The following is an 18,773-nucleotide window of genomic DNA, read 5'->3' as shown; positions in this document are numbered from 1 at the left end:
TGGAGCCCCAGATCTCCTAACTGAACCACAGCACCATTAGATTATAGTCATTTAAAACCAGGTGGGCATGGTTTCCAAGCTGCCTGGTGGACTGGAGCATTGTTACAAAGCAAAGGGATTGAGCTTTAAATGGCTTAATAAAATTAACACTTTGTGATGTCTTCTTCCCCCTGCTCCAGCTCCTCTCTGCACTGACAGGAGACTTGATAATATACTCTTTGCCAAAAGCTTGAAGGGCTGATTACACAGCGAACCTGGAGAGGGAAGTGAAGCTGTCAGGACTCCCCCGTAGCAGCCACGCTTCAGGTTTCCAGTGCAGGATTGTATTTGACAGTTAATTTAGGAGCCGGGGTACCTAGATATAAAACTTTATTGTGATAATAGTGATAAAATCACCTAGACTTTTATTTAAGGGCCTGCTGCTCTCCTATCCCCCTCCTTCCTCTTTCCCTGTTAGTTCAAGTTCTCATTCAGTTAAAGAAATAAAATCAGATTTGATAAGGGAAAAAGGTGTTTTCTTTGATATTTTTAGACCAAACCTGCAGAATGCAACTCTCAATCTACCTCAGATCTATATGTAGATGCTTATACATATATATAAATATAAAATTTGAGAACACTGCCTCTCTCCTGATTGACTGCATTTAGCCAAAGGGCAGAATTTGTCAGGTCTTTGCACCTACGAAGAGACATTTCATTCAACCCAGTGATTCAATGGATGTCCATCCCCTTGTTTAATGACTTTTGTTTACTTCTACAGCAGGTGAAATAGATTCTACCATGTCTCCCTACTTCCTAACTGAGCTCATTTAGTTAGACATTATAATCCCCTTTTACAAATGAAGAAACAAAGATTTAAGAGGTTAAGTGACTTGTTCAAGGTCACAGGGCTAAAGATGCTAGGAAATTGCCTTTTTGTGACGTCTATATAGAAGTTATTAACTTTTACCTTTAGAAGATGGATTGAGAATGGTATTCCAATGTAGTATTTGTTCAGACTTGGGGTAAAAGTTTACATTATGACATGCTTTTCTTTTTTTTTTTGCGGGGGGTGTGGTGAAAGAGCACAGATACTGGAGTTAGATGACATGAGTCCATATACTTCAGTTTTATCTATAAAGGAGGACTAATCATATTTTTATTAATGAAGATCCTGAAAGTGAAAACTTGTAAGGAGGAGATAAGAAACAGTGGAAGATGATTTTGTGGTCTTAAATATATGTTAGCAACTGTACTTAGTTAATGAGCACTGTGGTTCTTGGGTAAGCAGGTTGTTAGCTCCTTAAGGGAGTAGAGTAGGGTTTCAATCTACAAAGGAGAGAAAATACCATGAGAGGCAAGCTGTGAGATTGAGGAGCCAGCTATGCCCATAGACTGACTTTGTGTAGGTACAGAGGAACAGAATGTGACCCATCCTTCTTTGCTTCTGTATCATTGAAGTAGACTGACTCTGAGATGTTGGGCAGTCAGATCTGATCAAATTAGAAAAGGCATTCATTTCTCCTTGACAGCTCGTGGCCATTTATTTGAAACTCAGGCAAGGAGCCTTGATATAGATATCTTTACTTTTCAATGCCTAGGATGAGTAGGAAAGTCTTTTGTATGTTCCCCTGGGAAATTAGATCTAAACTCCCCAGGGCATAGGCTCCCTCTTTTCTTTAGGAAAGCTCATTGGGGGCTCTTTTTCTGTGAGAGCTCAGTAGATACCATATGGGAGGCACACAATAAAAGTTCACAGTTACTGTTACCTCTAATGAGCAGAATGGTTCTGCTGATGGTTCTGTGTGCCCAGAGAGCACTAAGTGCTTTCCATGTATTATTTTGTGTTAAGTTTAGAAAAATATCTATGGGAATGTTGTTATTACCCTCATTTTACAAAGAAACTTTTTATGGAGAAACTTTCACCTTTCTGAGCTACAGAAGCAGGGAGTTAGCAGAACCAGTCCTCAAACCCCTTTCTCTACTACATCAAACTCCATGTGCTGTACTGTTATGACCCTCTGTAGGAAAGAAGACTCAGCAAACATGAGAGCTACGTCTCAGTGCCCTTTCCTGAGTATTCATGGCGGTATGCAGTTGTTTTGGTGTTGTGTTTTTAATAAAATACAAATAACTGGCTTTATAGGGAAACTGCTTGAGAGAACTGGAGTGGAGATTGAGTCTTATTTAAAAATTGCTTTAATCTTCAGCAGACAAAATAGGCTTTCTTTGTATATTCAAGTCTAACTTATTTTAAGTCACGACTTAAAAATAGTATAAATTCTGTATAGTTGCCCCTCAAATTTTCAGTGTCACTTTCAACCTCCCACTTCCTACACGATAGTTCCCAAAGCAGAAGTTGTCTTTCTGGTTTATGCATAGGCTAAGGTGTTAAGAAAGCAGGAAAACAAGATGGAATAGAAGTTCTCACACTTATTCTTGGTTGATACAAGTCCTGGGTGTCTCTGGGGACACATTCTTCTAGTTTCACATTCCTATAGCAGGGGCCACCCAGAATTTGTTTGCTCAGAAGTTTGTGATTGCTTTCTTTATTGCCACCCTGGGGTCAAGCAAAGAAAGAAGCAACTTAAGAGCAAGCATTAGTATTGAGTCAAAGTGAAGCCACCATCCCCAGTGAACTGCTTTCTGTTGCATCCAATTCAGTGTCATGTCACTGGGTTACACATCAAGTTGTCATGGCAATAAAGTCATAGCAGCTGACAGCATGAACAAGCAGCCCTGGGAGGAAAGGATGCTTGGCGGCGATGCCACAGTTATAGTGGTTAGACATCCATCTCTCCCGTTAGGGGTGCTTGACAGTCAACTGTGGCTGTGTCTCAGGTAACTGGGGAACACAGTTGCTGTCTACTTCACAGTTGATTAACTGATTCAATTCGAGTGTTTATTAGGCCCTTTAAAGTACAAAGCCTCTAGGAAATATGGTCCTGAGCATGTATTATTCTCTATGTGTATGTGTGTGTGTGTGTATACAAGGACATGTATATTTATGGCTATATGGAGGAGGGAGAACCATGAAGGGAAGGCAATTCAGAAGAAGCGTAGGGTCATATTCATGAAGCTGTTAAGTAACAATACAGAATTAGGGCTTAAGTACCAAAATTTATAGTCTTCTGAAGAAGTACTCTGGCCACAAGTAGAGGAAGGATGGAGTAGTCTGACTGAGATATGGGGTGTATTAGTCCATTCTTGCATTGTTATAAAGAACTACCTGAGACTGGGTAATTTATAAAGAAAAGAGGCTTAATTGGCTCACGGTTCTGCAGGCTGTACAGGAAACATAGTGGCTTCTGGGGAGGCCTCAGAAAACTTTCAGTCAGTGAAAGTGAAGGGGAAGCAGGCATGTCATACGTGGCTGGAGCAGGAGGAAGAGAGAGGAAGGAAGTGCTGCCCATTTTTAAACCAGATCTTGTGAGAGCTCCCTCACTATGCAGTATCAAGAGGGATGGTGGTAAACCACTCATGAGAACTCCACCCTTATGATCCAGTCATCTCCCACGAGGCCCCACCTCCCTCACTGTGGATTACAATTGAATGTGAGATTTGGGTAGGGACATAGATCCAAATAATATCCAAAAGCATTTGTGTCTGGGAGTCAAAGCTATAAGCCAAGAAAAAGACTATATAAGAGAAAGCTGAATTCCAAGCACCAAGGCAGAGGGAGTGAAGGGCACATATGATCACTAAGTTTGAAGGGGCCAAAGGTGGGATTTGAGATCAAGGTTAGAAAGCCAAGGATTCAAGGCCAAATGGAGATGAAAAGAGAGAGAAAGCTGGTCAAGAAAAAGTTGGAGGTAGAAGCAAGATACTAACCAGTGTCCTCAAATCACTCAAGAGTTCTTTGTGACTTTGAATTTTGTTTTAGCGAGGTAGTGGTGCAGGGGGCAGTGGGACTAGGTTAAAAGGTCTAGGTGGGGTGAGCAGGGGATGTTAAAGTGGAGCCTTGAAGCATGGGTCTAGATGTCTAGCAGGGAGTGTTAAAGTGGAGCCTTGAAGCATGGGTCTAGATGTCTAGCAGGGAGTGTTAAAGTGGAGCCTTGAAGCATGGGTCTAGATGTCTAGCAGGGAGTATGTGGAAGGGAATACAAAGAAAAGAAGGGGATTTTCATGTATATGGGGCAACATCTCTGCAGCCATACTGGTGAAGGGACAGATGTGAGCTGGCCTCTGACCTTCAGTCAGAATGTATTGCCCACCATTTTTTGCAGGGCCCTTAGTTAAGGTGTCATAATTTCTCCTTGAGGTAGTAGTAAGTCAATAGACCTATTATCTGGTGGAGAAAATAAAACTTGGCTCCAGAGTTTGGAGCCTGATAACTGCCTAAATCATGGTGTCATTAAGGGGAATAGAGGAAGCAAGTCGACATTTGAAGGGAAGACGTAGGAGAATAATGTTGTGGTCAGAAAGCAGATTGTATAGTCAAACTACTTGGGTTCAAAATCTGCTACGTACTGTGTGCCTGAATTTGGGCAGGTTTCTTACCTCCCTACTTCAGTTTCCTCATCTGTAAATGGGTATAATAATACTAGCCACTCATGGCATCATCATAATGATTAATTGCAGTAATACACTTAAAGTGCTTAGAATAGTGTCTAATATGTGGGGCACTGAAAAAAAGTAGCGATGATAATGATGAGGAGGGGGAGGATTCAGTTTGAGGCTTGATGGCTTGGATAATAGAAATGTATCCAGGTAGAGAAGTACATCAGCCAAGAGCAACTGTGAGACTGATTTCCTGTAGAGAAAACCTAGGCGTAGGAGCCATCCTTATGGAGGTATTAGTTGAATTTCCAAAGATGGAATGAAATTGTTAAGGAAGACTGTAGAGTAGTGCTTCTCAGTGGAAAGTGATTTTGCCCCCAGAGGGCAGTGTTTAAAGACCAAGGGTGTCAGTATGCTGAATGCTACAGACAGGTCAGTGGTAAATAGAGTTGGTGACTTGCAGTAGACGCCTTTGTGGTGGGGGAAAAACGGGTAGCAAGTGTTATGGTACCTTTTTTTAAAAAGCCTAGTGTCAAAGGTAGAAGTCAGCTCCCTATGATTTCATCTTCAACCTAACCAATCAGGACTCCTGACTCCCTGGTCCCCTATCTGCCAAGTTATCCTTAAAAAACCCCAGTCCTCCAATTTTCAAGGAGACTGATTTGAGTAATAATAAAACTCTGGTTTCCGGTTCAGCCAGCTCTGCATGCATTAAACTCTTTCTCTATTGTAATTCCCCCGTCTTAATAGATTGACTCTATCTGGGCAGTAGGCATAGTGAACCCACTGGGCAGTCACAAAACTATGCCTCTGAGAACCAGGATTAAACCACTGGTAAGCAATTCAGAACAGAGGAAAGCACCAAGATAGAAGCAGAGGCCCCAAATATCAGTCAGTCAGTCACACCAACCAGCTGTGTGATTTTGGGCAAGTAACTGAATTTCTCAGAGCCTCATTTTTTTTAATTATAAAAAATGAAAAGCCAAACTCAGTTTCCTTTTATCTCTAACATAATACAACTGCATAGATTTTAGAGTCTTGAAGGAGTAATTCACCAATCCAGATTTGTTTCTAATCACATCTGTTGCACAAGAGTGGAGATTCAGGGCACTAGGAATCTAACTCAGTAGTAGTTAGGATGAGATAGCCAAAATAAGAAGTGAAGAAGATAATAGAATAATCTTGTCTTCTGACAATGCTCCTTAGCTATTTTGGATGCCATTATTTTCATGGGCTTAAATTGAAATGGGCTTTTTAAAACTTTGATTATTCTAGAAAGGGGGAGTCATATTGGGAAGGAAGGGTCTAGTATTAAATGGGAAGGCAGAGAATGAAAATGTTGACAAATCTGGGTGTCAGGTTTAAGCAGAATTATCTTTTCTGGTCCATTTGATGGTCACCCCAGCCCCAGATCTTCTGTAGGCTTCTCAGTGGCTACTTGGTTTTCTGTTTTAATTTTATTAGGTTGGTGTAAAGGTAATTGCAGTTTTTGCTAATGAAATGGCACCAACCTAATATTAACATTTTAAAATAGTTTTTTTAAAGAATGGTTTTATGTTAACAGAAAAATTGAATGGAAAACAGAGAGAGTTTCCATGTACTCCTTCCTCACCCCACGTGCACAGCCTCCCCCACTATTATCATCCTGTACTAGAATAGTACATTTGTTATAATTGGTGAAGCTGTACTAACATATCATTAGCACCCAAAGTTTGTAGTTTGGATTAGGGTTCACTGTTGGTGTTGTATATTGTGTGGGTTTTGAAAAATGCATACACCATTAAAATATCACACAGAATAGTTTCACTGCCTTAAAAATCCTCTGTGCTATGCCTTTTTATTTTCCCTTCCTCCAAACCTCTGGCAACTGATCTTTTTACTGTCTCCACAGTTTTGCCTTTCCTATAATGTCATGTAGTTGATTCCAAGCCTTTTAGATTGACTTCTTTCACATAGTAATGTACACTTAAGATTCTCTCTTGTATGTTCATGACTTCATAGCTGTTTGTTTTTCTTGTGTTTTTTTTTCCTGTTTGTTTTTTTGTTTGTTTGTTTTGGTGGGGGGGGGGATTAATATTCTATTGTCTGGATGTACCACAGTTGATTTATTATTTTACCTGCTGAAGGACATCTTGGCTGCTTCCAAGTTTTGGCAATTATGAATAAAAGTTGCTATAAACATCTGTGTGCAGGTTTTTATGTGGATATAAGTTTTCAGCTCATTTGGGTAAATACCAAGGAGCATGATTGCTAGGTTCTATGGTAAGAGTGTATTTAGTTTTGGAAGAACTGCCAAACTGTCTTCCAAGTGGCCTTACCATTTTGGATTCCCACCGCAATGAATGAGATTTTCTGTCGTTCCACATCTTCGCCAGCATTTGGTCTTGTTAATGTTTTGACTTGGACCATTCTAATAGGTGTGTATGGAATCTCGTTGTTGTTTTAATTTTTAATTTCCTAATGATATATGATATTGAGCATCTTTTCATATGCTTATTTGCCATCTGCATATCTTCTTAGTGAGGTGTCTGTTTTTTTGTTTTTTGTTTTTTTATACTTTAAGTTCTAGGGTACGTGTGCACAACGTGCAGGTTTGTTACATATGTATACATGTGCCATGTTGGTGTGCTGCACCCATTAACTCGTCATTTACATTAGGTATATCTCCTAATACTATCTCTCCCGCTGCCCCTCCCCACAATAGGAAATGGTATGTGATGATCCCCTTCCTGTGTCCAAGTGATCTCATTGTTCAATTCCCACCTATGAGTGAGAACATGCGGTATTTGGTTTTCTGTTCTTGCGATAGTTTGCTGGGAATGATGGTTTCCAGCTGCATCCATGTCCCTACAAAGGACACGAACTCATCCTTTTTTATGGCTGCATAGTATTCCATGGTGTATATGTGCCACATTTTCTTAATCCAGTCTGTCACTGATGGAGATTTGGGTTGATTCCAAGTCTTTACTATTGTGAATAGTGCCACAATAAACATACGTGTGCATGTGTCTTTATAGCAGCATGACTTATAATCCTTTGGGTATATACCCCGTAATGGGATGGCTGGGTCAAATGGTACATCTAGTTCTAGATCCTTGAGGAATCGCCACACTGTTTTCCACAATGGTTGAACTAGTTTACAGTCCCACCAACAGTGTAAAAGTGTTCCTATTTCTCCACATCCTCTCCAGCACCTGTTGTTTCCTGATTTTTTTAATGATTGCCATTTTAACTGGTGTGAGATGGTATCTCATTGTGATTTTGATTTGCGTTTCTCTGATGGTGAGTGATGATGAGCATTTTTTCATGTGTCTGTTGGCTGTATGAATGTCCTCTTTTGAGAAGTGTCTGTTCATATCCTATGCCCACTTTTTGATGGGGTTGTTTTTTTCTTGTAAATTTGATTGAGTTCTTTGTAGGTTCTGGATATTAGCCCTTTGTCAGATGTGTAGATTGCAAAAATTTTCTCCCATTCTGTAGGTTGCCTGTTCACTCTGATGGTAGTTTCTTTTGCTGTGCAGAAGCTCTTTAGTTTAATTAGATCCCATTTGTCAATTTTGGCTTTTGTTGCCGTTGCTTTTGGTGTTTTAGACGTGAAGTCCTTGCCCATGCCTATGTCCTGAATGGTATTACCTAGGTTTTCTTCTAGGGTTTTTATGGTATTAGGTCTAACATTTAAGTCTAATCCGTCTTCAATTAGTTTTCGTATAAGGATTAAGGAAAGGATCCAGTTTCATCTTTCTACTTATGGCTAGCCAATTTTCCCAGCATCATTTATTAAATAGGGAATCCTTTCCCCATTTCTTGTTTTTGTCAGGTTTGTCAAAGATCAGATGACTGTAGATGTGTGGTATTATTTCTGAGGGCTCTATTCTGTTCCATTGGTCTATCTCTCTGTTTTGGCACCAGTACCACGCTGTTTTGGCTACTGTAGCCCTGTAGTATAGTTTGAAGTCAGGTAGCGTGATGCCTCCTGCTTTGTTCTTTTGGCTTAGGATTGTCTTGGCAATGCGGGGTCTTTTTTGGTTCCATATGAACTTTAAAGCAGTTTTTTCCAATTCTGTGAAGAAAGTCATTGATAGCTTAATGGGGCAGTATGGCCATTTTCACAATATTGATTCTTCCTATCCATGAGCATGATATTTTCTTCCTTCCATCTGTTTGTGTCCTCTTTTGTTTCACTGAGCAGTGGTTTGTAGTTCTCCTTGAAGAGATCCTTCACATCCCTTGTAAGTTGGATTCCTAGGTATTTTATTCTCTTTGAAGCTATTGTGAATGGGAGTTCATTCATGATTTGGCTCTCTGTTTGTCTGTTACTGATGTATAAGAATGCTTGTGATTATTGCACATTGATTTTGTATCCTGAGACTTTGCTGAAGTTGCTTATCAGCTTAAGGAGATTTTGGGCTGAGACAATGGGGTTTTCTAAATATACAATCATGTCATCTGCAAACAGGGACAATTTGACTTCTTCTTTTCCTAACTGAATACCCTTTATTTCTTTCTCTTGCCTGATTGCCCTAGCCAGAACTTCCAACACTATGTTGAATAGGAATGGTGTGAGAGGGCATCCCTGTCTTGTGCCAGTTTTCAAAGGGAATGCTTCCAGTTTTTGCCCATTCAGTATGATATTGGCTGTGGGTTTGTCCTATATAGCTCTTATTATTTTGAGATACATTCCATCAATACCGAATTTATTGAGAGTTTTTAGCATGAAGGGCTATTGAATTTTGTCAGAGGCCTTTTCTGCATCTATTGAGATAATCATGTGGTTTTTGTCTTTGGTTCTGTTTATATGCTGGATTACATTTATTGATTCACGTATGTTGAACCAGCCTTGCATCCCAGGGATGAAGCCCACTTGATCATGGTGGATAAGCTTTTTGATGTGCTGCTGGATTCGGTTTGCCAGTATTTTATTGAGGATTTTTGCATCGACGTTCATCAGAGATATTGGTCTAAAATTCTCTTTTTTGTGTGTGTCTCTGTCAGGCTTTGGTATCAGGATGATGTTGGCCTCATAAAATGAGTTAGGGAGGATTCCCTCTTTTTCTATTGATTGGAATAGTTTCAGAAGGAATGGTACCAACTCCTCCTTGTTCCTCTGGTAGAATTCGGCTGTGAATCCCTCTGGTCCTGGACTGTTTTGGTTGGTAGGCTATTAATTATTGCCTCAATTTCAGAGCCTGTTATTGGTCTATTCAGGGATTCAACTTCTTCCTGGTTTAGTCTTGGGAGAGTGTAAGTGTCCAGGAAATTATCCATTTCTTCTAGGTTTTCTAATTTATTTGCATAGAGGTGTTTATAGTATTCTCTGATGGCAGTTTGTATTTCTGTGGGATTGGTGGTGATATTCCCTTCATCTTTTTTTATTGCGTCTATTTGATTCTTCTCTCTTTTCTTCTTTATTAGTCTTGCTAGTGGTCTATCAATTTTGTTGATCTTTTCAAAAAACGAGCTCCTGGATTCATTGATTTTTTTTGAAGGGATTTTTGTGTCTCTATCTCCTTCAGTTCTGCTCTGATCTTAGTTATTTCTTGCCTTCTGCTAACTTTTGAATGTGTTTGCTCTTTCTTCTCTAGTTCTTTTAATTGTGATGTCAGGGTGTCAATTTTAGATCTTTCCTGCTTTCTCTTTTGGGCATTTAGTGCTATACATTTCCCTCTACACACTGCTTTAAATGTGTCCCAGAGATTCTGGTATGTTGTATCTTTGTTCTCATTGGTTTCAAAGAACATCTTTATTTCTGCCTTCATTTCATTATGTACCCAGTAGTCATTCAGGAGCAGGTTGTTCAGTTTCCATATAGTGAGCGGTTTTGATTGAGTTTCTTAGTCCTGAGTTCTAGTTTGATTGCACTGTGGTCTGAGAGACAGTTTGTTATAATTTCTGTTCTCTTAACATTTGCTGAGGAGTGCTTTACTTCCAACTATGTGGTCAGTTTTGGAATAAGTGCGATGTGGTGCTGAGAAGAATGTATATTCTGTTGATTTGGGGTGGAGAGTTCTGTAGATGTCTATTAGGTCTGCTTGGTGCAAAGTTGAGTTAAGTTCCTGGATATCCTTGTTAACTTTCTGTCTCGTTGATCTGTCTAATGTTGACAGTGGGGTGTTGAAGTCTCCCATTATCATTGTATGGGAGTCTAAGTCTCTTTGTAAGTCTCTAAGGACATGCTTTATGAATCTGAGTGCTCCTGTATTGGGTGCATATATATTTCGGATAGTTAGCTCTTCCTGATGAATTGATCTCTTTACGATTATGTAATGGCCTTCTTTGTCTCTTTTGATCTTTGATGGTTTAAAGTCTGTTTTTTCAGAGACTAGGATTGCAACCCCTGCTTTTTTTTTGTTTTCCATTTGTTTGGTAGATCTTCCTCCATCCCTTTATTTTGAGCCTATGTGTGTCTCTGCATGTGAGATGGGTCTCCTGAATACAGCAAACTGATAGGTCTTGACTCTTGATCCAATTTGCCAATCTGTGTCTTTTAATTGGACCATTTAGTCCATTTACATTTAAGGTTAATATTGTTATGTGTGAACTTGATCTTGTCATTATGATATTAGCTGGTTATTTTGCTCGCTAGTTGATGCAGTTTCTTCCTAGCATTGATGGACTTTACATTTTGACATGTTTTTGCAATGACTGGTACCTGTTGTTCCTTTCCATGTTTAATGCTTCCTTCAGGATCTCTTGTAGGGCAGGCCTGGTGGTGACAAAATCTCTAAGCATTTGCTTGTCTGTAAAGGATTTTATTTCTCCTTCACTTGTGAAACTTAGTTTGGCTGGATATGAAATTCTGGGTTGAAAATTCTTTTCTTTAAGAATGTTGAATATTGGCCCCCACTCTCTTCTGACTTGTAGAGTTTCTGCCAAGAGATCTGCTGTTAGTCTGATGGGCTTCCCTTTGTGGGTAACCCGACCTTTCTCTCTGGCTGCCCTTAACATTTTTTCCTTCATTTGAACTTTGGTGAATCTGACAATTATGTATCTTAGAGTTGCTCTTCTCAAGGAGTATCTTTGTGGCATTCTCTGTATTTCCTGAATTTGAATGTTGGCCTACGTTACTAGGTTGGGGAAATTCTCCTGGATGATATCCTGCAGAGTGTTTTCCAACTTGGTTCCCTTTTCCCTGTCACTTTCAAGCACACCAATCAAATGTAGATTTGGTCTTTTCACATAATCGCATATTTCTTGGAGGCTTTGTTCATTTCTTTTTATTCTTTCTTCTCTACACTTCTCGCTTCATTTCATTCATTTGATCTTCAATCTCTGATACTCTTTCTTCCAGTTGATCGAGTCGGTTACTGAAGCTTGTGTATTTGTCACGTAGTTCTCGTGTTATGGTTTTCATCTCTATCAGTTCTTTTAAGGTCTCTGCATTGATTATTCTAGTTATCCATTCATCCATTCTTTCTTCAAGGTTTTTAGTTTCTTTGCGCTGGTTACGTAGTTCCTCCATTAGTTCTGAGAATTTTGATCGACTGAAGCCTCCTTCTCTCAACTCGTCAAAGTCATTCTCCGTCCAGCTTTGTTCCATTGCTGGCGATGAGCTGCGTTCCTTTGGAGGGGGAGATGCTCTCTGATTTTTTGGATTTCCAGCTTTTCTGCCCTGCTTTTTCCCCATCTTTGTGGTTTTATCTGCCTTTGGTCTTTGACGATGGTGACGTACTGATGGGGTTTTGGTGTGGGTGGCCTTTCTGTTTGTTAGCTTTCCTTCTAACAGTCAGGACCCTCAGCTGTAGGTCTGTTGGAGTTTGCTTGAGGTCCACTCCAGACCCTGTTTGCCTGGGTATCAGCAGCGGAGGCTGCAGAAGATAGAATATTGCTGAACAGTGAGAGTTGCTGTCTGATTCTCACTCTGGAAGCTTTGTCTCAGGGGTGTACCCCGCCGTGTGAGGTGTCAGTCTGCACCTAGTGGGGGATGTCTCCCAGTTAGGCTACTCAGGGGTCAGGGATCCACTTGAACAGGCAGTCTGTCCGTTCTCAGATCTCAACCTCCGTGCTGGGAGATCCACTGCTCTCTCCAAAGCTGTCAGACAGGGGCATTTCCTCTGCTGAGGTTTCTGCTGCTTTTTGTTTAGCTCTGCCCTGTCCCCAGAGGAGGAGTCTACAGAGGCAGGAGGACCTTCTTGAGCTGTGGTGGGCTCCACCCAATTCAAGCTTCCTGGCGGCTTTGTTTACCTACTTAAGCCTCAGCAATGGCGGGCGCCCCTCCCCCAGCCTCGCTGCCTCCTTGCAGTTAGATCTCAGACTGCTGTGCTAGCAATGAGGGAGGCTCCATGGGCGTGGGACCCTCCGGGCCAGGTGTGGGATCGAATCTCCTGGTGTGCCGTTTGCTAAGACCCTTGGTAAAGCGCAGTGTTAGGGTGGGAGTTACCAGATTTTCCAGGTGTTGTGTGTCTCAATTTCCTTTGGCTAGGAAAAGGAATTCCCTTCCCCCTTGCGCTTCCCAGGTGAGGTGATGCCTCGCCCTGCTTCAGCTCTCGCTGGTCGGGCTGTACCCATGGACCAGCACCAACTGTCTGACACGCCCCAGTGAGATGAACCTGGTACCTCAGTTGAAAATGCAGAAATCACCTGTCTTCTGTGTTGCTCACACCGGGAGCTGGAGGCTGGAGCTCTTCCTATTTGGCCATCTTGGGCGCGCCAGGTGTCTGTTTTTTAATCAGGTTGTTCATTTTCTTATTTTTGAGTTTTTATAGTTCTTAGTATATTTTAGATAACAGTCCATTTTCCTCATATAGATCTTGTACATATTTTGTTAGAATTATACTTAAGTATTTCATTTTTGGAGGTGCGAATGTAAATGGCATTATCTTTTTAACTTAAAATCCTGCTTGTTCACTGCTGGTCTGTAGGAAGGCGATTGACTTCTGTATATCGGTCTTCTATCCTGTAGTCTTGCTGTTGGTTCCAGGAGGTTTTTTCTTTTCTTTTTTCCTTTTTCTGGTGAATTCTTTCAGATTTTCTACATAGACAATCTTATCATCTGCAAAGATAGTTTTATTTCTTCTTTCCCAATCTGTATACCTTTTATTTCCTTTTCTTGACTTACTGCATAAAGTAGGATTTTCAGTACAGTGTTGAAAAGAAAAGGTTGAGAGGGGACATCCTTGCCTTATTCCTCATCTTAGCAGGAAAGCCTTGAGTTTCTGACCATTAAGTATGATGTTGGCTGTAGGTAATTGTAGATGTTCTTTATTAAGTTGAGGAAGCTCCCCCCACCCCATTCCTAGTGTACTGAGAGTTTTTATAATAAATGAGTATTGAGTTTTGTGTATCTATTGTGATTTTTCCTCGTTAGCCTATTGATGTGGATAAATTATATTAGCTGATTTTTCAAATATTGAACCAGCCTTGCATACTTGGTGTATATATCCCTCATTTATGTCATGGTATGTAATTCCTTTTTTTTTTTTATTTTGAGACAGAGTCTCATGCTGTCACCCAGGCTGGAGTGCAGTGGCACCATCTCCACTCACTGCATCCTCCACCTCCCAGTTTCAAGCAATTCTTGGGCCTCAGCCTCCTGAGTAGCTGGGATTATGGGTGTGCACCAACACACCCAGTTAATTTTTGTATTTTTAGTAGAGGTGGGGTTTTACCATGTTGGCCAGGCTGGTCTCAAACTCCTGACCTCAGGTGATCTACCCACCTCAGCCTCCCAAAGTGCTGGTATTACAGGCATGAGCCACCACACTTGGCCTGTTACTCTTTTTATACATGGATTAATTTGACTTGCTAGTATTTTGTTGAGAATTTTTTTTTCGTTAAGCCACATTTCTTTTAAAAAATCGTTTTTTTTTTTTTTTTTTTTTTTTTTGAGATGGAGTCTCGCTCTGTCACCCAGGCTGGAGTGCAGTGGCCGGATCTCAGCTCACTGCAAGCTCCGCCTCCTGGGTTCACACCATTCTCCTGCCTCAGCCTCCCGAGTAGCTGGGACTACAGGCGCCCGCCACCTCACCCGGCTACTTTTTTGTATTTTTTAGTAGAGACGGGGTTTCACCGTGTTAGCCAGGATGGTCTCGATCTCCTGACCTCATGATCCACCCGTCTCGGCCTCCCAAAGTGCTGGGATTACAGGTTTGAGCCACCGCGCCCGGCCTAAAAAATCGTTTTTAAAAAGTGTTACATGTTATTTCAGAAAATTTGAACTGAGAAGTAAAAAAGAGAAAAGTACTTGTAATTCTACCATTCACAGATAACCACTCTCCAACATGTTGGTATTTATTTTGGTCTTTTATAATGAAAATAATAACGGTAACAATAGCAATAGTAAATACCATTATATTATTTCATTGAGTGGATCCCTGAAGTAACTAAGTGGTTAACTGAGGTAGAGATCTAATAGTGCCCTGTTAACAAAGTGGAGGTGATGACAGAAGTGAAGATACAAATGACTGCTTTTGCCTGGAGGCTTCTGAAGAAGATGAGAAAGATAGCTTAATGAAGAGTTTAAATGTTCACTTCAGTCAACTTTTTTCCTTTCATTCTCACCCCACTGTAAAACCTGCTCATATCAGGCATCTAATTAGGTCGCTGAGGATGACATCACTGAGAATGTTGGTAGTGGAATGCTGTTCAGAGTTTATGTCTACTGTGTTTCTAGGCTGCGAATAATTTTCTAAGCCTGGTGGGTGGGCAGTTGTTTTATTCACAAATAGTGGCTATTGCACCGATACACAAAAGACACAAGAAATAGGAGATCTTCCCATCCATGGAAAAAAACCATGACCTCCTTATTGGTGAAGTATTTCCCTTGCCTGCCCTCACTGGAGTCTGGCCTAAGTTTGGAAGGAGCTCTCTTGGAGTACAATGTAGGAATAAATGCTGAAGGCTAAACAGATTCCTTAACTTTGAACTTCCCAACTTGAAGTTTCCATAGACACTGGCAAGTGGGGAGGACACTGTGCTGTGGGAGTGTGGACAGCTTGTAGCATCTGAAAAAGTTCCATTTCCTGCTTTTTTGTTTTTCTATTTTAGAATAATGGCCTTTCAAATGAGGAAGAGGGAAGTGAAAAATGGATTTTTGGGGGAGATATTTAGAGTCTTCAAACTATATTTCATGCAGTCTACAATTTTTAAAGTTATTTTTGGAGTAGTCTCCTTAACACCTTGCAGGAAATTTGGCTTGTAGGACTGTTACCAGAAAGGGGTCCTGATCCAGTCCCCAGAGAGGGTTCCTGGATCTTGCTCACAAAAGAATCCAGGGCAAGTCCATAGAGTGAAATGAAAGCAAGTTTATTAAGAAAGCAAAGGAATGAAAAAATGGCTACTCCATAGGCAGAGCAGCCCCAAGGGCTGCTGGTTGCCTATTTTTATGGTTATCTCTTAATCATATGCTAAGCAAGGGTTGGATTATTCATGCCTCCCCTTTTTAGACCATGTAGGGTAACTTCCTGACATTCCCATGGTTTTTGTAAATTGTCATGGTGCTGTGGGACTGTAATGGTGAGGACCACCAGAGGCTACTCTCATCGCCATCCTGGTTTTAGTGGGATTTGGCCAGCTTCTTTACTGCAATCTGCTTTATCAGCAAGGTCTTTATGACCTGTATCTTGTGCCGACCTTTTATCTCATCCTAAGACTTAGAATGCCTAACCTTCTGGAAATGCAGCCTAGTAGGTCTCAGTCTTATTTTACCCAGCCCCTATTCAAAATGAAGTAGCTTTGGTTCAGACGCCTGTGACAGAACAAATGTTTCTGAAATATTCAGTGTAGATTTGGATGCTTCTCTTTTGAGTAGCTTCCTGCTCCTAACCCTGACCATTATTCTCAGTTCATCTCAGCAATACTTTTGTGAAACAAATTTTTTTTCAATCTCTCTCTCTTTCTCTCTCTACCTCCGTCCCTCCCTCTGTTTCTCTTTACCTCCCTCCCTCCCTCCCTCCCCCCCTTCTCACTGTCTCTCCCTGTCCCTTCTCTCTCTTTCTCGATCTCCCTTCTTCTCTTTTTCTTCTTTCGACAGGGTCTTGTTTATAACTCACTGGAAATGATGAGTTGTAAAAGTACATTAGACTGGACCAGAGGAAAGTTTCTAAACCTAACTTTATTATCATACTTCTCTGTGGCTTTTTTCCCCCTTCACCTATAAAATTAGAAGGTTGAATTCAGATGTTCAATAGGTAGTTCTGACCATACAGTGGTCAAATTTTTCAAATTGCAGTGCTATGTTATAATTTCATTAAAATGCTATGTTTAATCATATTGCACTTCACCCTAATGCAACTATAACAAAGATATATCAGCTTGATTGTAACTAATGCGCTAAAGGTTTTGATGTCTTAGGCTGGAAAATGCTTATGTGTTAATTAGAGAATGAGAGTGGGAAAAGGCATAAAGGTTTTATAGAGTGGATTATTTTTCCTTCAGTTTTCATTTGTGACCTGATCTGTATAAAATACAGTGTCATGCTGAAAACCCTATGTAATAAAGCTATGGGAAATAGAGAATTTTAAAATCCATGACTTATTTACCTGCTGCAGTCTGGTCCACACCTTTACTAAGTGGGATGTCAGCTTCCTAACTCTGAACCACATGTGTATGTAAGGTCTAGTAAAATAGGTTGTGAGTCAGTTTTTATTAAGATATCCGTTGTTAGTTACTTGTAGCCATTAAGAGAGTTTCTCAGGCATTCAGAAAAGTCCAACCCTTAGTGGAAATGTTTGGTTTCTGAGAGAAGGTCCTAGTTATTTAAGACTCAGTTTATTTCAGGAGTAGAGATCCGTTGATCAGTGATCACTGTAAAGCATAATAGTCCTAAAATACATATACTAAACATAAAAAGGAATTATATAAACACCAAATCACAGTTCTCAATCTGATACAGAATTTGCGGGGACATTAAGAACATTTAATACACCTTCCCATTTTCTCCAGCACCAGGGAGAGCACCTGCAGAGAGTGTATGAGGGCTTATGACACTTAGTCACTTGATGTGTGAGCAGATACATTGTCATACAGGCCTTATTTTGCACTGATGTCCTTAGCAGTGTTACAAAAGCTGCGTAAGGTATCAAGCTTCTTTCAATTTCTAAGAGGCTAATTAAAAATGACTTATTCTGCTACCCTCTCCTTTAGGCTTTCTCTTTCTCAGTCTCCTTTCTTAGGTTTTCCCAGTTTGACTTCCCTGCTGACAGGCTTTTACAGTGAACAGAGCACCAGACTGAGAACAAGAAGATTGGAGTCTTTCCCTCTTCTGCGGGTTTGCAACTATGTCCATTTCCTTATCTGTAAAAAGGAAGGAGTTCATTTAGATGACAACTATTTTCTCTTCTAGTTCTAAAATCCTCTATTGACTTTTCTTCTGCCTTTCTCCTTTCATCTACAGTTTACTTCTTCCCTGTTCCCTATCTCAGCTACACTCATAATATGCGTAGTTGTTTTAAAATACTCATAAACTAAACATGGTTGTGAGGAAACATCAGTAAATGCAGGTAAAATTTGGAGTTTAGAAGTTCTCATTTTGATGATTTCTCACTTCATTAGCCTTTCTTATGCCCTAAGCATAAATATAGCTAGCAGTTGTATTTTCTTTGGTTTGCAGTTATTATAAAATAAAACAATAATATATTTGCACCCATCATAGTAAAAGTTTAAAAGCTTGATATTATCCAGTATTGGTAAGGGTGTACGGAAGTGCTATACGTTGTGGTAGGAATGTAATCAATACATCTTTTTCAGAAGGCACCTTGGCAGTATGAAACAATATTTTTAGAGTATATGCCAATTTACTAAGTGGCTCTAAACGTCTTTAAAGAAACTTATATGCAGATATTAAGAGATATACCCAAGGATGTTTATTGCTGTGTTGTTTATAATAGCAAAAATTTGGAAATATCCTGTACTTCCATTAAGAGAGGAATGGTTAAATAGGAGAAATACACACACACACAACCCTCCAGCTCCATATCATACAGATAGTAAAAATAATAGAACGAAGTTGATCTGTATGCACAAATATATCTTAAGTAGAAAAGACAACCATATTTTCACTATGATTCATTTATATAAAACCTACTTAATTATCTATATACATATATGTACATAACTATATAGAAAAATGGCTGGGAGGATACATACCAAACTGTTAACAGTAATTGGGGCAGAGAGGAAGAATTTCATGTTTTGTTTTGTTTTGAGATGGAGACTTGCTCTGTCACCCAGGTTGGAGTGCAGTGGCACAATCTGGGCTCACTGCAACCTCTGCCTTCTAGGTTCAAGCAATTCTCCTGTCTCAGCCTCCCAAGTAGCTGGGATTACAGGCACCCGCCACCATGCCCAGGAATTTTTTT

General features: G+C 40.2%; 1 protein-coding gene across 4 annotated transcripts in view; it reads left to right on the top strand.

Annotated features, from left to right (window-relative positions):
• TRIM44 (tripartite motif containing 44) overlaps window positions 1-18,773 on the top strand; it is a 198,634-nt gene that overhangs the window by 40,961 nt on the left and 138,900 nt on the right. The window lies entirely within an intron of this gene.

The sequence above is a fragment of the Macaca fascicularis genome, chromosome 14 (assembly GCF_037993035.2).
Source record: "Macaca fascicularis isolate 582-1 chromosome 14, T2T-MFA8v1.1".
NCBI lineage: Eukaryota > Metazoa > Chordata > Mammalia > Primates > Cercopithecidae > Macaca > Macaca fascicularis.
This window is presented reverse-complemented; position numbering and strand designations above follow the sequence as displayed.